The 25,642-nt window shown below is 42.4% G+C and overlaps 1 pseudogene; it reads left to right on the top strand.

The window, feature by feature from the left end:
• Positions 1–1,866: 1,866 nt before the first annotated feature.
• Positions 1,867–24,974, top strand: LOC118626253 (annotated as a pseudogene).
• Positions 24,975–25,642: the final 668 nt, after the last annotated feature.

The following is a 25,642-nucleotide window of genomic DNA, read 5'->3' as shown; positions in this document are numbered from 1 at the left end:
GCGACGGAGGGCGACGGAGGACGGACGACGGAGGGCGATGGAGGACGACGGAGGGCGACGGAGGACGATGGAGGACGACGGAGGACGGACGACAGAGGACGATGGAGGACGACGGAGGGCGATGGAGGACGACGGAGGGCGACGGAGGGCGACGGAGGGCGACGGAGGACGACGGAGGACGGACGACGGAGGACGACGGAGGACGATGGAGGACGGACGACGGAGGGCGATGGAGGACGACGGAGGGCGACGGAGGACGATGGAGGACGGACGACGGAGGGCGATGGAGGGCGATGGAGGACGACGGAGGACGACGGAGGACGGACGACGGAGGACGACGGAGGACGGACGACGGAGGACGACGGAGGACGGACGACGGAGGGCGACGGAGGGCGATGGAGGACGGACGACGGAGGGCGACGGAGGATGGACGAAGGAGGGCGATGGAGGACGGACGACGGAGGGCGATGGAGGACGATGGAGGGCGATGGAGGGCGATGGAGGGCGATGGAGGACGGACGACGGAGGGCGATGGAGGACGATGGAGGGCGATGGAGGGCGATGGAGGACGGATGACGGAGGGCGATGGAGGGCGATGGAGGACGAGGGAGGGCGAGGGAGGGCGATGGAGGACGTAGGAGGACGTACGACGGAGGGCGACGGAGGGCGACGGAGGGCGACGGAGGGCGACGGAGGGCGACGGAGGACGATGGAGCATGTGACAGCAGGTTTACGAAAGAGGAAAGTCGGTGGCTCCGCGAGGTCGACTGGTTTTCCTGGTGTCCTGACGTCAGAGGCGGCCCACTGACCACCCCTGGCTTCCTGGGAGACCGAAGGGTGAAGCTCGGCAGCGGTGGTGACGACGCGTCTGCAAACTCCAAACATTTAAGGACTGTTCGGCATGTGCACGTGTGCATCTTTACTGCCGAGATTCTCGCTACATTCCCACGGTGCTCCGTGCACCCCAAAAGCTCAAGACCCCCAGGCTTTCAGAGGGTACGAGGTGGGAAAATTCCCCGAGCAGAGACGGGGCCGGTCGGTGGGGCGGGGAGTCCGGGCTGCAGCACAGCCCCCCGCTGCCAGCCTCGCCTACGGCCGTCCTCAGGCAGCAGCGGTCACCCGGTGGGTGCCCCTTCCGCCCCGCGCCCACAGGCCTGCCCCGGCAGTGCAGCATTTTGCCACAGGTCAGCCCAGCTGTGAGAAATCCGAAAACCAGGGAGGAACTCGGCCTCGGGTTTCCAATCTCTCTGAGGCGAGGGTGGGGGTGGTGCCAAGCGCTGCTCGAGCCCCCCAAATTAGGGTAAAGGCGGTCAACCAATCAGAGCGGAGGGGCTGCCATGCTTACTACGGGCGGAAACGGGAAGGGCGGCTTCGCGCAGGAGGACGGCCGCACGCTCAGGGGAACGCACAAGGGTCAGGGCGCCACGGCGCCCTCAGTTAAAATGGCGGCCTCCGTTGCTTCACTGACTGGGAATCCGCTCCAGAGAGGCTTCCTGCTTCGGGACCCAGTCGGAAACGACTCCACACTGCAGCAGCCAAGGACCACAGCCGCCAAGCTGGGTGGCTGGGTCCGGGGAAATTGCCCTCCGGGGGTGAAGTCGCAGGGGTTACCTGGCCTATGAGGGAGCAGTGTCTCCTTCTTGGGTACTTTTGTGACCCTGGTGAACGTGCTTGTTGGGGAACACGAGGGAATCCGGAGGGCCAGGTGTTCCTCCAGTCTCTTAGCTGACATTTGGGTGGCTTTTTTTTTTTTTAATTTACTTATTTAATTAAGGAGATTTCAGTTTCCGTGTCATTTTGGATTTGAACTTGAAGGATTCGCTAAGCCATAATGGGTGACAGCGTCATCACAGCATTTTATTGACCATGGGTTCTTTTGATGCACCAGACAAAGTGCATCCTCAAGACTTAAAGTGCCACACTATAGGTGTCACCCCTGTAGAAACGATTAGGATCAGCCAGGAAGCTGACTTCATTTGTCCCAGCTACACCATGAAGGTCAAGTCTCAGTGTTCACAGTTGTGGAAGATGTTGATCTTCAAAAGGTTGCATTCCTTCTGCATAAACAATGGACTTTATATAGTTTAACTTCCTTATATAAATTTTCCTATGCTAATCTCAAAGAGTATTCTAAACTTTTGAGTGCATTTGTTGCTGCTGAGCAAAAAGGACTTGCTGGGGAAGAGAGAGAAGACTTCAACATCAAAGTGATTTTTCTCTACTTTCCTAGGAATGAAGGAATACAAAGAGACCTTGAAGCATTTCTTGTCCAGAGTCTGTCAAAATCTCAACTGTCTTCTGGGAACAGAATGTGAAATATTGTGGACTAGCTGGTTCTGATGTATATTTGAAAACAGATTTCTGGGTACTTTCAGAAGATTTCACATGTCTACCCTTATTCTTACAAGTGGAGCAGAGATTAATACATCTATAATTAGAACCAGGTTTCAGAAAACTTTTTTTTTTAATCCTCACTTGAGAACATTCTTTTTGCATTCATCTTTGGATAGAGCGGGAAGGAGAGAGGAAGGGAGAGAGAGAGAAACATCGATGCGAGAGAGACACATTGAGTGGTTGCCACCCACATGACCCCAACCGGGGCCAGGGACAAATTGCAACCTAGATATGTGCCCTTAGCGGGAACTGAACCCAGGACTCCCTGGTCCACAGGCCAATGCTCTAACCGCTGAGCCAAACTGGCCATGGCTCAGAAAACTTTTGACTGTTATTTCAGTTCCTTATGAATTGATGTGTTTAATCTTTTCTAGATGGCTGTTATGTAGACTCCATTCAAAATAGACCATTATATGGCTATCACTGAATTTCTTTGTTCTGTATCCTGTAGCCCTGAAAGTGTGGACATTTCTTATGCCCCTATCTCTTGCATGCAAAAGTTTTGTGAAACAGTGTCCACAAAACACCTGGGGAAGTCACCCAGGGGGAAGTTGACTTTTTCATGGACTGCCTGATTCACATTTCTATAGGCATTTTAAAATTCATTTATCAGCCACCAGGTTTGTTCATGTTTCAATATCTGTAGCTTCAGCACACAGTGATTGAAAAGTAAAGATTCTGTGTCATAAATACCTTGTTGGAGCGTTGGCATATTTGACAGAATTGGCACTTTTTCACGTTGGGTGAGGCCTTGTGGGGACTGTAAGGTATGGATTATATACCTTTTACTCATTGATATTTGCCTAATTGCTATGCTAAAAGGGGCAGGAGGAGAAATGGACATCCATCTCTGCATCTGTTTTTTTTATAGTGCCTTTGGTGTTGCCCAGACAAAAGCTAGGAAGGATCTAGGAGAACAAAAAAGGTGATAGTGGATAAACCACAGCTGGGTGCTCATGTAACACTCATGATGATCTGGAATGCTAGGCTCTAGACAATGCTGAGTTGTTCATTTGTTGGCCATTTTTCTAAAAAAGTATGCAATGTTTATTATGTCAAACTTTTAGGGTTCAAATGAGATATTGCTAATATCTAATTTGGGTCTCCCTTTTTTTTTTTTTTTTTGTTCAGAGAGAGTGGGAGGAAGAGGAAGAGAGAGAGAAACATCGACGTGAAAGAGACACATCGAGTGGCTGCCACCCGCACGACCAACCAGGGCTGGGGACAAACTGCAACCGAGGTACGTGCCCTTAGCGGGAACCGAACCCGGGTCTCTCTGGACTCCAGGCCGTTGCTCTAACCGCTGAGCCAAACCGGCCAGGGCTAAAATTAATATACATTTTAAAGCCACTAATATGCTTCTGTTTTTAACATTGTTCAATTATGATTATAATGTTGAATTAAATATTCCTTTTTAAAATGAATAAAAGAGAGAGAAATTTAGATTTAAAAAATAATTTAAAAGATAAATGTGGGGTGAGGCAGATTTTTACAAAATGATGCAAAATATTTTTTCAAAGAGGTTCAATTCATAAAATGTTAATCTCCAGTCTTATGATGCCTGTAAGTTATCTAGAAATAGTTGAATAAAAAGAGTGTGATACTCTGTGTGTTCCTTTAGCTTAGGTCAACCCTGGTCAACCCCAGGTGCTAATCAAGAATGCCTAGTAAGAAGGTGGCCAGCCAGGCTTATATCAGAATGTCCAGACACATCTTTTACAGGACATCCTTATTCAACTACTGTTGCTTTGCTTTTATTGCATTAGCTATTAATACTATGTTTTCATTGATGAAAGTAGTGTCTTGTTAGTTGGTTCTCACTGGTGAAATTAAAGTGATTTAAGATGTGTAAATCAGAGCTTAGAGGAACAGTGAAACCTTGGTTTTCAAACTTAATTCATTCCAGAAGGCTGTTCTAGAAGTGATTTGTTTGAAAACGGAATCATTTTTTCTCATTAGAAATAACGTAAATGAATTAATTTGTTCCAGACCCCCAAATGATTGCCTGTTTTAACTTTTCTTATATACAGTACATGTCTAATGCACTGTTTAATGTATAAACAAACACTTCTTTTCTTATATTTATTGAACCAGCCCCTACCAGCCTTAAATGAATCACTTTCAACACTCCTTCCAGGGTGTCTTTCAAGAGGTCAGCATGCAGCATCTTGGCTTTTTCAGAGATCACTGCCTTTGTTGGAAATCCTGTCATTGTCTAACTGCTTTTCCTTTATCCAAATCAACAACAGTTTTTCTACCTCTTCAATTGCCTGTGATCATTGTTTCTTCACACCCTGAGTAATATTAGAATTCTTGATGGCCTCTTTATGTTTTAAAATTGTTTTAGTCATCCACTGTGATAGCAACAAAAGCAAAAAAAATGAAAACAAAACACCCACAAAAATATTCACAGCACAATTTCCTGAGGTGTTAACAACAAGAGGTTTAGCAGTAAACTGACTCCCATTCTCTCCTTTGTCTGTGGCCTGAGAGATGCTTTTTGTCATGCTGATGTATCAGCATAAAAGGGTTGTCAGATCCAGAACTGAAATTTTGTTCAATAATGGAGATGTTATTTTCTGTGAACAACATGGTCAAGAACCAAATTGTTCTGAGATGGGAGACGTTCGAGAACCGAGGTTTGACTGTACTTTTTCTCTGAAGAGGGCCTAAGAATCCACTCAACCATGGGCCTGTTGGGAATATTTTCTTAACTTGAGCCCCAGTTGGTCCTATGTCCAGTCATTGGTTTAAGAAATGAGATAGTGCACGTTACAATGTTTTCAATCTTGCCCAAGAATATTGCTGTATCTGCTGTACATTACCTTTTATAGGGCATGTTTGGAACATTTAAAGGGACAGAGAGCTGGGATTTTATCACATTTAGAGAACTGATTGATAAATTGTTCTGAGCCTGCTTTGTTAATACATGTTTATCAAATAGATGTCGGTACATGTATGACATCTTAGGACTTGCTTTCATTATAACTTGCTAACAAGGTTGCAGAGGAAGGTTCATTATTGCCCACTCAAATGGTCTTAAAGGCTATTGTGATCTACGAAACTAAACAAAACTCTAAAAGTTGCCCATAACCAAATTGAATGAAGTAATAATCCTAATTTTCAGAGGGCCGCTAATTGTATCTGTAATATAGAATTCACCTATATGGACTCTGAACATTTCTATTACTCAAAAAAAAAAAAAAAATAGTGTGAGGAAAACAGTCTGCTGTAGGAGAGGATCTGGTGAGACAAAGAAGGGATGAAAAGGCAAGTACAAGAGGAAAGCTAGAGGAGGTCTTCAGAGTGTAGATGAAGATCTGGTCTAAAACACTGGGGAGGCGGGGCACGGACGGAGGGGGACCTTATCTCTGGACAGAATGAATGGAAACATTGAACAGAAGCATTACCCCTCTCCCTGCCCCCAGTAGATAAGTTAAAGAAAGTGATGACTTCATTATTTCCAGAAACACTTAAATATTTTGAGAAAAATAACCACAATATTTCCGGAAATTTTCTACCTCCATTTGCAGAAATCTGTTTGAGAACTGTCAGCATTTTACTTGCCTCATGATGTTGGTGTTGACCACATCTGTATAGATCTCCTCGGAGTTTAGTAAATGCTTGCTGAATGTCTATTGTGACTGTGGTAGGTACTTAAGGGATAGCAGAGAAACATTAGACTCAGTTCTGACCTCAACAACTGGTTTCAGATTCTGATTTCACAGACATTAAATAACTAGTGACCCATTCTGCACATTTTATGCTCATGACCATTGTTATAATGGAGTTTAGAGAAAGAGGATGTCAGTGTAGGTAGACAAGAAGATAAGATTTGAGAAGATAGGATGTGAACTGAAGCTCTGGTTGAAAAGCATAAATATTTGTTTTGAGGGGAAAAGGAAGGTCTTCAGAACAGAGCCACGGGGTAGGCATGGGAAGAAGAAAATAAAGAGTCTCTACATCAGTGCAGCCATGATGACTTAGGAGACCAGGGACCCTGTTCCCCGCCCTCTGTGACCAGTGTTGGCTGAATTACATTGTGTCACGCAGGCATCTGGCTAGTAATTTATTTGGCAGCATGGTAGACAGAGTGCCTATCCCTACTCCCACTAAGCCAAAAAAAGTCAAAACTGTAACAAACAAAACTTATGTTCAAAAAATAAATTAGGCCATGAGGTAATTCAACCACAGGCCAGGATTAATCTGCAGGTCTATGTGGTCCTGGGCTAGCCACCTAACAGACTCAAAATCATACAGGAAGGACACAGAAATAATAGCATCTGTGGGACAGGAGGACTAATGGGTCTTAAGTAGAGTGCATAGGAAGGGCTCCCCAGGCCCTCAGCTGAGCACCCCACTCCACAGAACCTGGTTCCAAGGCCAACCCAACCCATTACACAGAAATAGGCTGTTATCAGTGCATACACAGATCATGCTAATTTAAAACACTTCTCTTGAAATCAAACACAATTAACTTATTATTTTAACTGCCCAAGCGAGTTTGTGGTAGGATTTTAAAAACCAAGGAAAAAATATGATAATTTCAGAGAGTTCAAAGAACAGTCAGACAATTTTACCCGCATGGTTGTTTAGGAGGTCACTGTTATTTGAAATAATTAGGGGTAGGAAGGTCTTCAGTGTCTGTCCACCCTCCTCGTTTACAGGTGAGGGCACAGAGGTCAGAGACTGACGAGACTTAACCCTGGTGACTTAGCTGTTTAGAGCAGGGTCAACATTAGGACAAGGCTTCAAAGAGTCCGCGTTTAAGTCCTATGTTCTTTTAATGAAATTTGCCAGCAAATTATGAATATTTAGTTAACTTTACAATTAAAAAAATTTTTTTTAATCCTCACTTGAAGACACTTTTCTATGGATTTTCAGATAAAGTGGGAGGGAGGGAGAGAGAGAGGGAGAAAGAGAGCGAAACATTGATGTGAGAGAGAGAACACTGATTGGTTGCCTCCCACAGGACCTCAACCAGGGCCAGAGATCAAACCATAACCAAGGTACATGCCCTTGACCAGAATCAAACCTGTGATTGGTCCACAGGCTGACGCTCTAACTGTTGAGCCAAACCTGCCAGGGCAACCTAACAATTTTTTAAAAGGAAGTTTTGTTGAGATATAATTCACATAACATACAATTCACTCATTTAAGTTTATATATTGATGGCCTCTGGTATGTTCACAGAGGTATGAACTCTTCATCACCACAACCAATTTTAGAATATTTTCATTATCGTTAAAAGAAACCCCGCACCCCTTTAGCTCACAGCCCCAAATACCCTCATTTGGCTATTTCTCGGCATTTCCATTCAGATACGTTGCTCTCTCAGCCCTAGAAAACCTCTTTCTGTCTCTGTCGTTTGTCAATTCTGGACATTTCATAAAACAAAGTAATAAAATATTGGTCTTTTGCAACTGTTTTTTTTTTTTTACTTATATGTTTTCAAGGTTTCATCCACGTGGTAGCATGTTTCTGTACTGTCATGTGCTGCTTAATGAAGATATGTTCTGAGAAATGTGCTTTTTGGAATTTTGTGGTTGTGCGAACATTATAGGGTGCATTTGCACAAATCTAGATCGTGTAGCTTACTGTACACCTGGGCTAGATATGTCACAAATGTGATCCATTGTTGACCCAAACATCCCTATGCAGTGGCCGACTGTACTTTGTTTCTCTTTTATTGCTGAATACTATTCCACTGTATGGCTATATCACGTTTTATTCATCCATTCATCGGTTGTTGGACATTGGGTTGTTTCTCCTTTTTTGACTATTATGAATAATGCTGCTATACTTAGTCATGTACAAATTTTTGTGTGGACAAATGTTTTCAATTCTCTTGGGTATATACCTGGGAGTAGAATTGCTGAGTCATATGATACATCTTTGTTTAACCACTTAAGGAACTGCCAGACTATTTTCCAAAGCAGTGGCACCATTTTACATTTCCATGAGCAGTGTATGAGGGTTCCCCCTTCTCCACATTGTCACCAATACTTGGCATTATCTGTGGGTTTGTTTTTGTTTTGTTTTTATCCTCACCCGAGGAAATTTTTCCATTTTCTGTACAGATAGAGTGGGAGGGAGAGAGAGGAAGGGAGAGAGAGTGAGAAACATCGACGTGAAGGGACACATCGAGTGGCTGCCACCCGCACGACCAACCAGGGCCCGGGACAAACTGCAACGGAAGTACGTGCCCTTAGCGGGAACCGAACCCGGGTCTCTCTGGACCGCAGGCCGACGCTCTAACCGCTGAGCCAAACTGGCCAGGGCTATCTGTGGTTTTTATTACAGCCATTCTAGTGGCTGTGCAAGGGCATCACATTGTCGTTTGGAAATGCATTTCTCTGTTGGCCAGCAATGCTGAGCATCTTCATATGTGCTCATTGGTCATTTGTATATCTTCTTTGGAGAAATGTCTGTTCGATTCGTGCATGGTCTTAATTGGGTTATTTGTCTTAACTTGTAATGGTGTCTATAAATTGCAGAAACAAGTCCCTTGTAAGATATATGGTATGCAAAACTTTTCTTCTACTCCATGGGTGGTCTTTTTAATTTCCTGATGACATCTTTTAAAACAGATAAGCTTTAAATTTTGATAACTTCATAGTTTTTTAAATGGTAAATGTTTATCTCTGCCGTTAGGTCATTTACAAATAGACCTTAATATATATGTGGTCATAAAATATTTGCTATAGAACATCTGAGGTAGTTTTGTAATGGAAAAGACTCAGATGGAACACCGGAGGAAGCGAAGTGTTTCCTTTATTCACGCATGCGGACCCAGAGGAGGCAGTCTCCAAATTATGGGCCCCGAGTTGCAGGGCGCACCTAGCTTTATAGCGTGCTGGGTAGGGCGTCATTCTTTGGTGCGAGAGCAGTAAGCAGCTTACAGAAGCAGGAAGCGAAAAGGTTATGTTACTTCCTGGGTGCTTGTTTTTCTAAAATGGCTTACTTCCTCTGTCAGTTTCAGCTTGATACGAAGGGCAGTAAAAATGGATAGAATCAGTAGCATTAGAGGGAACAGCAGAAGAGTAAGTTGTGGTGCCAGAAGGTGTGTGGAATTACCCCAGTTACCTAGTACCAAAAGGCCCCTAATTTAGTGTCACCATGAGAAGAAATAATATCCTTAAGGATCAGAACTCATGAAGATAAGGAACAATTACAAGAGATTATTGTTTATAATTTTCTATGTTCTGTCTGTAATGTACAGAGTCCCCAAAGCAATAAGTGTTTATTAATGAAGCCAGGTGTCCATGTACATAAACTATACCATGGGGTTTTTGATAGACGCATGTGTATTTATGTATGGGTGATCATTTTTATAACATTTGTGGATGAAGCCAGCCTTCTAGGTTGTTATCATTATAGCACAAATAGAATGAAAGTGTTTTTTTATTCCTTGTTATTTTCCTTGTCTTTCTCTCTTCACCTCCCCCAATCCTGCCACTTCCCATCTAAACACAGGAATATACTAATCAGGGAAATATGCACTGCTATTTAGCAAAGGGGTCAAATCCATTTGGATGGAATTCCAGGCTCAACATGCTAACAATGGCAGGAAACTGGGTCTTCCAGCCGGCTGCAGCCAGGAGCTGTTGAGCGATAGATTGTTGAAAGAGCCAGCCCTGGGGTATGCTGTTTTGGCTTGCTTTGTGTTTGGAATGCTGTGATTGTTCCAGACACAATGAGGGATCTGTCTGTCCACACAGGACAAGTTGTAATCACAGGAACAGAAGCTAAGTTACTGCTCTTAATTGTAAATCATTCCAAGAGCAGTCTGCATACACCACTGCTAATTTGTCCTTTGGACTGTGTAGGGACATGCAGGATTTTCAATGTAATGTGTTTGGTGATTAGGGGAGTAGACCTTACACCTTATGTCTACTTTACTCACATCAGGTGATACCAGGATCCCTTCTGGACAGTCTTGGTGATTTTGATGAGTCATGCCAGTACGTGGTACCGTCTGAGTTGAGAGGATGGGGTGTTGAAATCTCTTTGTCTTTGGTGTCCTAAAACCTTGATGTGTTGTGATCATCATAACCTCGTGTTCAGAAGTCTTCTTGTGTCACTTAGGAACCATTTCGTCATTAGTAAAGAAGGCTGAAATCTGGCCTCCCCACAGGATCTGGAGAAAACACAGCTACAACAGATGAGAATTTGTAGTCAAACATAGTCACCACATGGATATTCTTTGTGGACCAGGATCTTTGTCTCTTGTCCATTAGAAAGCATGTTAGGAAAATTCATTACTTTGGATGGTTTATAACATTGTTCGTTCATTCATTCATTCAGCAAATACTATTTAAGGGCCTATTGTATGCCAGGTATTGTAATAGGAATGGGATGAAAAGTAGCATAAGAAAAGGTCTACTTATGAGCTTACAGTCTCAGTAGGGACCAAACCATGTCAATGAATAAAGCATTGTGATGGCTTATGACAAAGTTATGCATTTCATGATCTACAGGTAAGAGTGATGAAGAACACACATTCCCAGAAGTAGCTGAAATGTTTTCTCACAAATTATTGACCAGAATTAAGATGTGGACCAATACCAGACCAGTCACTGGTGAGGCAGATGGACTGACTCTTAGACCAATCAGATGGGGGCAGGGACAGTTTTCCTTGAGGGACAGGCAAAGGAGGGAATTAGGGATACGGACTAAAACCCAGGCTCTCTTTGAGAGGAGAGAGGGGAATGATGCTGGGAGACAACGAATAATAACCACTGTCTTCGACTGCCATGTCAGAGAGCTCACTCCGGCAGCAGGGCGGAGAATGGGGTGGCGGGGCAGCTCGAGGACAGGGAGCCGGTGCGGAGGTGTTACAGTCTTTGGGGAGGGGCAGTGGCGCCTTGGCCTGAAGTGGTGAAGGAGCTTCTGGGAGCTGTGAGGAAGAATTTATAATAGTTATTCTTAAACGTTTAGGGGAAATGGATCCCTTTGAGAATCTGATGCAAGCAGTTTTACATGAAATGTCAAGATTTGTTCCATTTTAGCATGAGTGTGACCTCAATGGCAGGGAAGCTGAGCTGGTGGGCCCTTTTGTATGGGCCACAGTTCTTGTTTCAAGGGGACCCCAGAGATCTCTAACCACATCATGGGGGCTGGAGAGAAAAGAATGAGAAGCAGCATTTGTCAAGGACTGGCTATTTATAGCATGCTCTGAGGCCCACCAAGCAGATGGGAAAACTGAGGTGTTAGATACACTGTTCAGTATCCTACCCCTGAAAAATGGCAGGTAAAGAGTTTGATCTTGAATTTGTCTGAATCACAACCCCAAGCAGCTGCCTACCGGTGCTGCCACATTTGGTCCAAATGTGAATAACTGTGATTACTGCTTTTTTCTTTTCTGGAATCCTTTGGTGGCCTGTTTGTGCAGCCGAAGGAGACACTCATGACCTCATTCCTGACAGTTTTGGGAGCTGACAGCAGAACATTCAAGGAATGACATCAAGCAGCTTTTTTTCAAGGTCATTTCCTGTCCATGATCTCTGCAAAGATCACATTCCTTAAGGATGTGTGGGGGTTGGAAACAGACCCTATTCTGTCAGGCAAAAGATGCCTGGGGCAGCTGTAACAGGCAGACGAGTGTATATCTACATCCTCTGTGACATGCTTTGCTGGTGAAAACACACCCCACATTTGGCTAAAAACAAACCAGGTCTGCTAGGCTGCATGACTCATGTTCGATGAAGTCTTGACCCTGAGTCAGTAATTCACATTTTAAAGGCAAATGCCTGGGGTAGCTCTGTGTATTAATGTGGCTTATTAGAAACAGCACCTTCTTAGGTTCTTGAAGCAGACACACTAAAGTGGACTTTCGCGCCTCTGCCCCTTTTCCTATCCATAAGAATGGGTGTAGCTGTCGGTGTTAGGAGAAGGAGGCCTGAAGTGAACTGATGGTGAGGTTTGGAGTCAGGGAGTTCTGGTTTAGTGTGTTCCTGCCCTTTATTACCACACGGTGGTGGGTGATTTACCTTCTGAGCATTAGTCTATCACCTTTGAAATGGACATAATCATGCTACATTGAATAGTGTTTATGAGAGTTGAACGGTGTGTGCAAAGTACCTGGGCACATAGTAGATGCTCAACACCATGGACGTCAGCGTTTGCTTTGCTGCATGCCCTCGGCCTAGCTGACTTCTTGTTTCCTCCTTTACCCATTTAAATTACATTAAGGGCTTTATTTATTTCTTTAAAGAAGAAAGACATCCAGTTTGAGTAATGTACATTATATATACTCATGGATGGCTTTTGACACTTCTCCCATCACCTTTATATTTTGCATCACCCCACAGGAGGACATTGGTTACAGCACGCATGGTGGTGAGAGGAGAGCAGGAAGTGCAAATCAGGAGGCCTCACATCCCTCCCACCTATCCGTCCGTCCATCCATCCATCCATCCATCCATCCATCCATCCATCCATCTTCTAGCTTATCTGTCATCTATCTATCTATCATCTATCTATCTATCATCTATCTATCTATCTATCTATCTATCTATCTATCTATCTATCTATCTATCTATCAATCATCTATTTCTCTCTGGCTCTGTTCTAACTCGGTAACGGCCTATGGAAAAGTCACCTAAACTCTTGGGGCCTCCATTTATTTGTCTGTAAAAAGAGGGGCTTGAACTAAAAGATCTTTCAGACACCAGCACTTTGCTAAGTCTCATAGATGTTTTTCTGCACTGGCTGATACTTAGAAGCAAATTTCCTACAGTCAGCAAAAACGGGGCCAGCACACTAAGGAACACCTTCACTGTGAATGTTCCTCTGGAGTATGAGGATAATCAACCTACCCATTTCCAGGAAAATTACTTTTTCTCCTTGCTCTTCCCGCACATGGCTTGCTTATGTGCAGATTTTTAAACAGTTATTTATAAACGGATGGCTTACTCTGAAACAATTTGTGTTAGGTCAGCCAGTTAAAATTGGTAACATAGCAGGAGCTTGTTCACACAGTAAATATCTCTCCTCTCGTTTTTCTTTTACTCAGGAATGAATGGTAGGTTAAGAACTACAATTCCAGTTCCTAAAACATCAGAGGAACTAGCTGGGTCTATTTATGTTTTGACCTAAAGATGTGGAATGTGAGGCTTTTCTCAAAGTGAAAGCTGACCAGCTGGACAAGTTTGTGTGGGCCAAATGTTTGCCTGAGAAACATTTTTGAACCTTCCTAGAATCCTAGTATGTTAGAGATGAAAGGGGCCTAAGACTGTCTGGGCAATTCCTTCTCCTTCTCTTACTTATCCTTCTTTTAGCTAAAAAATGAACAATCATGGAATATATTACTTTAGAGAAAATTTTCTCTTAAAGACACCTGTGCAGAAACACACATTGCCTCCAGTGGTGGAGTAGCTCCAAAGGGATTTTTTTCCAATAAAAATGAAGGAATGTCAGTTCTCTGTATTCTTAGAAATTTACCAAATTGTTTGTATCAGGGTTTTTAGTATCTTGTTTGTTTGAGGCAGTTATTCGCTGTGATTGCGAAGAAGTCAGCATGAAGTTTGCCAGCAGGTGGCACTCAATGTTTTCATTAGAAAAATAACAGTGTGCAGGAAAACATCTCTTGCATCCTCTCTGCTAGTAAAAAAAAAGGCCTTTTAATTGAGTGTTGTGGTTCATTCACCCAAATTCAGGAAACATGTGCCTTTCTTATTTGGTGTTTCTTTGGCAGTACTCCGCTGCAGTTCAGGGTGAGTTATTTCCTTGAAGTTTGTTAAAAGGGGAAGTATGGCTAAATTAAAGACTGGAAAGCTTTATTAGAGTTTTGTAGACCAATTAAAATGCAGTCTGTCGGCCCACAAACCCTCCCAGAGCTCCTTCTCGGCCTCGGGGTACCGGGGATGCTGCAGCAATGCGCAGCAAGATGGTGGATGGTGCGGTTTCCCCTTCGAATCACTCGGTGCACAATCTTTTTTTTTTTTTTTTTTTTTCCAGATCCCAGGCCAGCTTTTACGGCCTGGTTAAATTTTTGCCCTGTTTAGGAAAAAGAGTATCACAGTGGAACCTAACTGATCCAGACCCTGTTTTAGGGGCCACACTTATACCTTCAGCCATGTGTGCTGAGGCAGATGGATTTTTCTGCCTCTGCTCTCAGTTACCAGAAGAAAGTGCTGCTGTACAAAAGATCCTGAAAAATATTGGCTGATTTATGACAACATTTTCATTCTTATAAGACTTTTTAAAAATAAAAAACAGGTACTTCATTTACATATTCATCTATCGGACAAATATTAATTGAGGGCCCACCCTGCCAGGCACTGTACCGGGAGCCAGGAATACAGGCATGAAGAAAAGCATGTGGCTTAAGCTCTCGGGGTGCGTCGTCTGGTGGAAGACCCAGATTCTGATCAGGTCATCCTCGTGAAGCTACAGCAACAAACTGAGCAAAGCACTTTGAAGGAAAGCAATACCGTTCCATGTTGTTGAACTAAGAAAGTTGACCTTGATTCCTAGATTCGAGGGGAGAAGGGAGCAGACAAGTTTCCCTAAGGAAGGGACCCAGCCTTGAGTTGAGAATGGAAGGACTCAAGGGTGGGGAACATCCCACTCTCGGGCTGCATGAGGCCTGTGAAATCAATACCAGCTAATATCACACATCCCACCCAATTAGCCTGACCAAATATAGCAGGCTAATTTTTAAGTTGATAATTTTATATGGCCCTCAAATGATGCTATAAATATCCAAATGGCCCTTGGCAGAAAAAAGGTTCCCCAACCCTGGTAGGTGAAGGAACGAGAAGAGGTAGGAAGAATGTTCAGACCAGGGAATGGCAAGTTCCAAGGCTCTGGGATGGGAGGGAGAATGGAGAGTTTGAGACACTGACATACAGGTGGATAAGGAACTCAGTGAGGGAAGGGGAGAGTAGGTGCTGTCCCATTAACAAAACTCTTCATGATTTTTGCACTCTTCTCCATATTTATTATATTTCCTTTCCGCAAAAAAGAAAAGGCCAAACACACACGCGTGCACACACACACACACACACTCACTTCAAAATTCTGTATTAAGCACCTGATCTCTACTAGTCTCCTGCTCTCAGAGTATTGCTGGCTTGAAGTTCGTGTCCAAATAGTTCTGAAAAGTGGGGGCATTTCCTTTTCCCAGAACAGCGACCCATGTAAATAGACACAAATATATTTGAGGAAGGCTAGAAGGAAAATTCACAGAATACACTTGCAATATTAGTAGAAAGTGATTCCTCAACCGTTCTCTTTCCCTTCTAAAGGGGCTGTAGGTCTGTGAACTGACTGGGATTTAGAAACGGCTTAACTTTCTGATATGGTGGCAGCCGGGATTCCCCAGATCCGGAATGTTTTCAGTTTCATACATCAATCTGGGTGAGAAAACCCATGATTAATGACCACACCCTAAGATCCTGCAGGTCATTCTGTTCTGATCAGCCCTCCCTGTCTACTGATGTAACATACCTATTTGTATCTGACTGTTTAAGTGTAACTACTTGTCCTTTGCCACTTTGGGACTTCACCATGTTCATCACAATCGAGGAGCCCTTTTCGTTGGCAGCATCTTCTACCAGTATCCCCAGCCCACAAGAATAGCCACTGTGTGCTCTTCAAGGATGTGGTGCTCCCTCCCCAGTGTACATTTCAGGTCCTGAGGATAAGAGCATCTGCAGGGCTAAATCCACAGCCACCTTCCAGTGTCTGAATTCTTTCCCTTTATTGAACCTCACCATGTCTGGCACCTCAGCTTTCCCTAAACTCTACTTCCAATTGAACCCATGGCCAGCAAGTGAATGATCAGAGCCACTCTGAGCTACTCAAGCTAACGTACTAGATTCAGATTCATGGTGAGTGCACCCATATTTATCCTGATCAAAATGATGTTTGTTTTTCCTTGATCAATAGCCTCAGGATCCCTTTCCTCACATATTCCCAGATCTTTGCCAATACACTCGAGTAAAGTCCTGTAAGTCTTCTGGCGGGTAAATCCTCTACTGGGTTTGACTTTGCAAATTTCCCTTTTCCCCTGGGAAATGCTGGGTTCTGACTTTAGTTACAGTCTGGGGATATTGAGGAGCAATGAGTATGAGTGGTGGTGGGAGGGGGTGGACAGAGCATGAAGAGACCCTGCCCCCTCTTCCAAGGTAACTGACGCCTCTGGGAGAAGGCGGCGGTGTCCTTAGGTCAGACTGGAAGAGCCTCGTTAGACAGGAAGAAGGGGCCGCTGAGGCAGGCAAGAGGTGGGGCACTGAGAGTGGGCTGAAGGCTGGGGAAGCTGGAGATCTCGACCTTCCCGTACACCTTCCTTCCAGCTCTCTTCTGATTAATGTCCTCACACATCGTGATGATAGGAGTTCGACTGACAGTGTGATTCACCAACCTTAGATCAAACCCTGCCTTTGTTTTCCAGCTACTGCAGCGCCATTTTTTTTTTTTTTTACATAGTCATAGAAATACTTAAAGTCCATGATTTATGCTTTCATCTGTCTTTCAGTGTCAGTGTGCTGACCACGTCCCTTTGACCCTTTTCACTTCAGTGTTCACACACCACACTTCTGGCTGCCAGCACGCCCATCTCTTCACCTGAAGACTTGCCCTGGTCTCCAGAGCTGCTCTGCGCATGCCCAGCAGGCGAGGCAGGCGGTGACGCGCACCTGGGCAGCAGCCCTCAACCAGCGACTGGGGTGAGTTCGTGTCCAAACTCCAGCTGCCTTGTCCCTTGGGTGGGATGACTCCTAGAGCACCCTCACGGGCTTGAGCTCTAGTTACCCATGGTGGTGACTGGCTTGGAAATGCATCCATTGTTTGGCTTCCTTCTCCACCCCGTTGCATTGTCCCACTCTCCTGCTGGCTTTTCTTGGGATCACCTCCCACATAAACTACTGGCACTTATATCCTTGTCTCAGAGTCTGCTGCCAGGCGAATCCAAACCAAGACAGGACCTTGCTAGAAAGATCTCAGGTTAAGCCACAGATAAATAAAGATCCAGGTGGTGAGAATGGGTAGGGGACAAGAGACACTAAGGAACAAGATATATTGCCATTATTAGTACACAGGGACATCTGGTTGGGCTGTGCCCCTGCTGGACCCCACATCTTCTAGATCATGTACTCTCAACAGGGTGATATCACCTCCCTCTACGGGAGCAACACATGTGCATCCTACTCTTTATGTATAAAGCATGGACACACATACGGTATGTAAGCACATATATATAGTGTAACTATTGTCTTAAAATTTCATGGAAGGGCAATATAGGGAAAAATGTTTAAATGTCCCCTTAGGAAAGCAATAATGATAAAAACTGAGAAACACAGTTCAAGACACTCTTGCCATAAATGCTACATTGCTGCCCCTATGATGCTGCCTTGAATTTTAATCTGAGTGTCACTCACTTAAGGACCATGGTCTGATGAGACGATCTGATTGGCAGAGGACATGTCACATGACCCAGCTTTAGCTTAGAGGTTAGCGAAGGGACATCTGCCTCCTCCTTCTGTTGTAGCTGGCAGATTCCAGCTTTCCCTGAAGACTCCCCAAATAGGGACGTTCTCTCAAAATGTGAAGGAGGCCTGGATGTAGGGCAGTCCCCAAATGATAACTGTTCACCTCCGCACAATCGTGGACCTTGAGGAGTTTGAGGGCTGTATCTTGGGAAATTCCTGGTACTGCCTCCTTCCAGAACATAGAATGTACTCAGAGTTGCTTGTGGAGAGACATCAAGTATGTCTTGGATTATAGAAGCACCAGAGGTTTACACACTATTCATCGGAGCAGCTTTTAAAATAGGAAACAGTCTAATTTGGTGTTCTTGAGTGAAAAATGAGAGATAAGAGAGTTGTCCTTTTTGATGCCCCCTTGGGTCTGGATCTTTAAGTGCATACATGTAAACATTTTGGGAATTGGCGCTTAGAGTTTCCAGTTTTCCAGCCCTCACAACATGGTGCACAGATGACATCACTAAGATCTCAGCATTGCCCATGGCCAGCAGTGGGATCACAAGAATGCCTCTTGCTTCTCTTGCCTGTATGAGGGAGGCATTAAACTAAAGGACTTTAGGGTCTGTTCTATTTCTGTTATTTTATATATTAAGGGAGGTAGGAAGAGAAGATGGAGAAAAAGAAGAAAGAGAGGAAGGGAGGAAGGACACAAAATTTATTGCGATCTTATGTGTCATGGCCCTTAAATTCTTCTGATGATACCAAAGGGAAGATTTTATTATAGTCACTGCACGGTGAGGAAGTGGAAATTCAGAGAGGTTAAATCATTTGCCCAAGTTCACCCAGAAATGAAACAGCAGTCAAACCAGGATCTGTCTGGCTCTGAAAGTCGTGTACTTTCCACAAAACCACACTATCCCATGCTCTAGGGGAAATACTAGAGTAAGCAACGGTATGCTTTAGGTGTTTTCCCTGCCTGATTGTGGGTACCTTCTCTTGCATGCCTAGGTGTCTCCCACATTGCTCAGATCCTAAGCAAAAATAAAATTTATTTTATTTTTCTCCTCAAAATATTGCTTTTAATACATGCTAGAAACTTAATTAGAACATAGAAAATCTGGACATCTATACTAAGGCATGGAAGAGATCTGTCCTAGAACCAGGACCACAGACTGTCCATTCTTTAAACTGCATGGAATCTGCATTCCATGTTCTAAAATATTGGCTTATTTTCAAAATAATGGAATTTTTTTTTAATTTAGAAAGATGTTAATGATCGTAAACGATGGAAAAATCAAAATAAAAGAAAGAAATATTTTATATTTTTAAATATTTTTTCTTTATTTTATTTCATTTCCCCCCATTTATTCCCCCTATACCTTCTTCCACCTCCACCCACTCCTCTTCCCTCTGCAGTCACTACACTGTTGTCCGTGTCCATGAGTTCTTTCTCTTTCTTTTTCTGTTTTGCTCAATCTGTCCACCCCTCTCCAACACTCTCCCCACCCCCACCAGAGGTGTCTGCCTGTTCTCTATGAGTGTCTCTATTTTGCTTGGTAGTTCAGTTTGTTCATCACATTCCACATATGCGTGAAATCACATGGTACTTGTCTTTCTCCAACTGGCTTGTTTCACTTAGCATAATGCTCTCCAGGTCCATCCATGCTGTTGCAAAGGGTATAATTTTCTTCCTTTTTAAGGCCAAGTAGCATTCCGTTGTGTAAATGCACCATAGATGATTCATTCACTCATGTACTGATGGCACTTGGGCCATTCTCAGGGGCCTGATGAAATCATGCTGCCCTGCTGTCCTGCCCAGGACACGAATCATCCCTTTGGCCAGCTCATCCATGTTTTGTACGCTTCCTGCCTGTTAGTCACTTAGTAACTGTCATGGTTGTCAGCTCGGCTGCTGAAGTATCACAGTGCTTGTGTTCAGTTAGTAATGACCCCAAAGCACAAGAGAAGAGATGCTGGTAATTCGGATGTGCTGTAGAGAGCCGCAAAGTGCTTCCTTTAAGTGAAAAGGTGAGAATGTGTAAGGTTCAGTGCTATTGGCGTTCCAGCCATCCGCTCGGGGTTTGAGAATGTACCCGAGGATGGGGGCACTACTGTAGCTCTCTGCTTCCAGTATTGCAGCAAAAGCCCTGGACTACGAGCTGGGAAGGCCGGGTCCTGGCAGCAGCTCTGGCAGGAACGAGAGTGTGGGGTTGAGCAATAGGAGAGGAGGAGAGGTTCTGAGCAGGCTTCTTACTTAGACACCATGACCCCCTAGGGTCATTCACCAGTTTTATGAGTTGTCCTGACTGGGGGTTAGAACACAGATTGAATTAAAATTTTGGAAACTGAATTGGAAACAGATGAGCAATTACAATTCCTGAAAAGATGTGATTGCCTTCTCAACATTCAAAGAGTGTAATGACTAAAGTTGCCCTGTGGTAATTCAGAGGCAATGTGGTCTGGTGGGGAAAGCAGACCTGGGAATCAGAGAACCTGGGTTTGGGCCCTGGTCTTCAGCAAACCAGGTGAACCCTCTGAGTTTCCTCCCATCTTCCCCCTCCCCCTTCCTTCCTTTTAGATCAACTTTATTGAGGTGTAATTTACATACAATAAAATGCATCCATTTTAAGTGTACAGTCCATAGGTTTTGATAAATGTATGCACCCACATTAATCAAGATATACAACTTTCCCATCAGCCCCAAAATATCACTCCTGCCCCTTTGCAGTCAGTCTTTCCCCTGCCCAGTCCTAGGCTAGAACTAACTGATCTGTTTTCGGTGACTCTAAGTTAGTTCAGCCTATTTTAGAACTCAATACAAATAGAATCATACAGTATGTATTCTTTGGTATCTGGCTTATATCACTCAGCAGGTTTTAAAAATTTACTCATGTTGTTTTATCTATTGATAGCTCTTCCTTTTTCTTATTCCTTTTTATTGCTGTATAATATTTCATTGTATGAATATGCCTCAGTGTATTCCCTCACCTATTAATGGTCATTTGGTGTTTGTCTCTTATCAACAAAACCATTATGAACATTCATGTGACAGTCTTTTTGTTGGCATGCATGTTCATTTCTCTTGGACAAAAACCTGGGAAAGAAATTATTGAGTCTTGTAAGTGCATATTTAAACTTATAAGAAACAACTACACATTCCCACACTGTACCATTTTATATGAGCATTCTGGTTGCTCCATATCCCGGCCAACACTGATTATTGTCAATAGTTAAAATTTTTGTCATTCCAGTGCATGTGGAGTCATTTGTGAAGTGTGCTATGATTTTTAAAATTTTAATATTCTCAATTACTGTATCTTTTTTATTTATTAATTTTAGAGAGAGAGAGAAAGGGGCAGAGAGACAAAGAGAGAAACATTGATTTTTTTGCTCCACTGATTTTTGCATTCATTGTTTGATTCTTGTATGTGCCCTACTGGGAATCGAACCTGAAACCTTGGCATATTGGGACAATGCTCTAACCGACTGAGCTACTTGGCCAGGGCAATGACTATATCTTTTTATGAGCTATCAACCATTTATATATTTTCATTTTTGAAGCATATGTTCAAATGTAGGGTGTCCCCAAAAAATGTATACAAGGTGTCTGTAATTTTATTACATTTTGAGAATGAAATGTATTTTAATAAACATTGGTTTTATAATTATTCAAAGTTGTGTATACATTTTTTGGGACACCCTATATTTTGACCTTTAAAAATTTTTGTTTGTTTATAATTTAGCGGTAAGAGTTCTTTATGTATTCTGAATTTAAGTCTTTGATGGGGTATATAGAATGCCAATATTTTGTCCAGCATGATGTGTTTTGCAAGTAGTCGATGTTTTTTTGTTTTTGTTTTTAATCATCACCCGAGGATATTTTTCTATTGATTTTCAGGTAGAGTGGGAGGGAGGGAGAGAAAGACACACACAAACACACTGATGAGAGAGATACATTGATTGGTTGCCTCCTGCACTACCCTGACCAGGGCCAGGGATTGAACCGCAACTGAGGCATGTGCCCTTGACCAGAATCAAACCCGCAACTCTGGTCCTTGGACCGATACATTTATTTGAATTTTGTTAAGCCACCCTTGCATTCCTAAGGTAAACCCTCGTTGGTCATGATATATTTTTTTGATATATTGTTACATTTGATATGTTATTTTTCTTTTTAAATCGTCACTTGAGGACATTTTTTTTTTTTCATTTTTTGTTCAGATAGAGCGGGAGGGAGAGAGAGAAAAGAGAGAGAGAAAGAGAGAGAGAGAGAGAGAGAGAGAGAAACATTGACATGAAAGGGACACATCCAGTGGCTGCCACCCGCACGACCAACCAGGGCTGGGGACAAACTGCAACTGAGGTACGCACCCTTAGCAGGAACGGAACCCGGGTCTCTCTGGACCACAAATCAATGCTCTAACCGCTGAGCCAAACCAGCCAGGGTGATTTGGTATTTCTTTAAAAAAAATTTATTCTGTGTTATGAAGGGTTTTGGTCTATAGATTTAAAAAAATTTTGGGCCTGTATTTTCTTTTTCTGATTTTGGTGTCAAGATAATGTCGGTGCCATAAAATGAGTTGTGAAATATTTCTGCTTTCTCTATTTTCTGAAATATTTCAATGTGAAAGAGTTTTTTAAATACATATTCAATTTCTATAATGGTTATCTAGTTGCTTTTAGTGAATTTTGATAGTTTAAGATTTTTAAGAAATTTGTCTGTTATACCTTTGCTATCACATTTATTGACAGAAAATCATTCATAATGTTCCCTTAGCATTCTATTAATGTCTATAGGATCTTTAGTGATGTCTGCCCTTGCATTCTTTTATTGATAATTTGTGTCTTCTCTCTCTAGCTCAAGGCTGGCAATTTCATTTTGAAAGAGTTTTTTTTTTTTTTTTTTTTTTAAAGAACTAGTTTTTGGTTTATATTGATTTTTTAAAATCGCTTACCTATTTTCTTTTTTGTTATTTCTGCTTTATCTTTACTGTTTCTTCCTTTTACTTCCTTTAAGTATAATTTGCTTTTCTTTTTCTAAGTTATTAAGGCTGAAGTGTAGATCATTGATTTCAGATTGTTTTTCTAATATAAATAATCAAACATATATTTCTCTTTAAATACTGTTTTAGCTGCATACCACAAGTTTCAAAATTAGTGTTTTAATTAAAATGAGCTAAAATATTTTCTAATTTTTCTTTTAAGTTCTGGGTAATTTTATAATTTATTGTTTTATTACTGAATATTTGAGGGTTGTCTAGATATCTTTTGCTACTGATATCTAATTTAATCCTGTCATGGTCAGAGAACATTCTTAGTATGATTTTAATCCTTTTCCATTCATTGAGATATGCATTAAGATCCAATATATATTCTGACTTGGTGGAAATTCAACATGCACTAGAATAGGATGTGCATTCTGTAGTTGTATTTATCTGCTCCGATTTCCAATATGGTATGTGTAAAAACTTTCTGAAAAAAAATCTATGTGACTCTCTTAATCACTAGAAAAATTTAATGAAGCTTGGCTGAGTGATATACCATATCCTAATTTTGAAAATAAAATATAGCATTATGATTGAAAATATTCTGAATTTATTTTATTCATAAACATGACTGTCTTATTGTCTTTATAAGCATCTGTTCAAAAACATTTTTATTTTTCACTAACATATTCATGAAGTAGAAAAAAATGTCATGAAAAAAGTTTTATATTAATGTAAATGATCAAAGTACAGATGTACTACTATAAATTTTTTGTGAGGTTAGTAAAATAAAAGTATAGACTTGGAAAAATGTTTCAAAATTACACATTTCTGTGACATGTAATGTAGTTGAAGTAATTCTTTCAAGTAAAATGATCATTATTTTGTTCATTTGAATATGATACTGCAAAGACTTAAATAAGTTTATAAAATATGATAGAAAAAGCTTTCATTGATATTATAAAATAAGAGTATCATGAATAAAATTTAAAAAATACTCATAACCATTAAATTATATTATAATTTCTTGGTGATTGATGCCAATAATACCACAAAAATGTTTTGGGATTAGCAGGATTTGAAATGACTCAAAAATATATGTAATTCTGTACTACTCTTGGTCATAACTATTCAAACACTATCCTATGTTACATAAATATGTACTGCTTAACATAATTTATCATAATTTTAATTTCATAGTTTTACAATTTTAATTTAAGCACTATTGTCAATATTGGGTTATATTTTATTATTTACAGATGAGTACATATTTAAGTTTTAAAACTTTCATTAAAAATTTGAGTCTAAATTACACACCAGAGGAGAAAAAATAATTGTTAGGTATCTTATATTTAAATGTTTTCACACGATGAAAGTATTTCTATTAATGTTGGGAGAAAAAAACAACTTAAATAAGAACTATAATATGTTGACATAATTTAAAATTGTCTGACTCATTTTATTAAACAAATTATTTGATTAAATATCTTTTCTCAGTTTTTTAGACTTGTTTCTTGGGGGACTTCAGTGGGAGGGGAAACTATGCATATTATCCTGTTAAATAAAATTAAAATGTATAAAATCATACTATTTCTGTAAGTGAATTCGAGATATTTAATGGTTCAATTTTTTTTGTGACAAGTATCTATTAAATCATTAATTATTTTAGAGAAGAACGTGTTTTTTAAAACTAACCTACATACTATTTCTTATAGAAAAAAAATCAAAATCTATCATGATAAATATTAATATTTATATATTTGTAAATATATAAATACCTAAGAATGTTATTTTATGTTGTTACCAAAATTTTGCTTGTGTGCAGAATGGTGTTGGTCTTATACTCCGAAGCAGAGCAAAGGTGATAGCCAGGCGGAGTCTGTGGCGGGAAGTGCCAGAGGCCTCCCTGCGGGCTCCTGTGCGCAGCGGCCGGGCTGTGGACAGCTGCCCGGTGACCCCCGCCGGGGAGCAGCAGGTCGCTGGGAAGCGTGCGCCCTGCTCGGCCAGGTCTTGCGGACTGTTTACATGGAGTCCGCCATCGACTCTCCAGACAGCGATATGGGATGCGGCCTCGGCGCCCGCCTGCCCTCCGCTGCGACTGACGCCCGCGAGAGTGGACGTGGAGGACGCCCGGGGACCGCGCCAGCCCGCTCTTCCGCGCTGAGCTCACACACACGCGGCGTCGCACCTTCCACTCGGAGCACGCGGGCCACCATGCTGCCCGCGGAGTCCAGCACCGACGCTGCGCACCGGGCTCCCGGGGCAGGAGGTCCCACAGGCTGCTGCCGCTGCAGGGACACCGGGTGCGGCCGGCTTTCCGAGCTCGGTGTCAGCCTCGGGCCGCTGTGCGGACCGCTGCCAAGTGCCTGCTGCTCGGCCCGCGGCCTTCACCCCCGAGGGGTTCCTGGTGACATCTGTGAAGGGCTCCAGCATCACGGCATCTCACACTACGGGCTGGCTTGGTGGCCTGCATTCCCACTCACCCTGTAGGTCTTGGGAAGAGGTTCCAGGGATCTTCGAGCTTCTGTCCCTGGGCTGGGGTTGGGGGAAGGGCTCCAGGCACAGGTGGCCCTCCACTGTGAAAAAGCGCCCACATATTAAGAAACAATATATCAAGCATCAAAAAATAACTCATTTTATCATCACAAAGATAAATATACAGAAAATTGAATAAATACTTTTTTGGATATTAGAGTTTTCGTCTTTAGAAGTCCCATTTGATCCTTTTGTATATTTCCTATTTCTCTCATTATAGTTATGTTTTTCTTTAAAATATTTTTTGTTGTTATTAAATTTATTGGGGTGACATTGGTTAATATAATTATATAGGTT

Source organism: Molossus molossus, unplaced genomic scaffold (assembly GCF_014108415.1).
Source record: "Molossus molossus isolate mMolMol1 unplaced genomic scaffold, mMolMol1.p scaffold_m16_p_12, whole genome shotgun sequence".
In the NCBI taxonomy this organism is placed as follows: domain Eukaryota; kingdom Metazoa; phylum Chordata; class Mammalia; order Chiroptera; family Molossidae; genus Molossus; species Molossus molossus.
The sequence above is the reverse complement of the archived record's forward strand: the minus strand, read 5'-3'. Positions and strand labels throughout refer to the sequence as shown.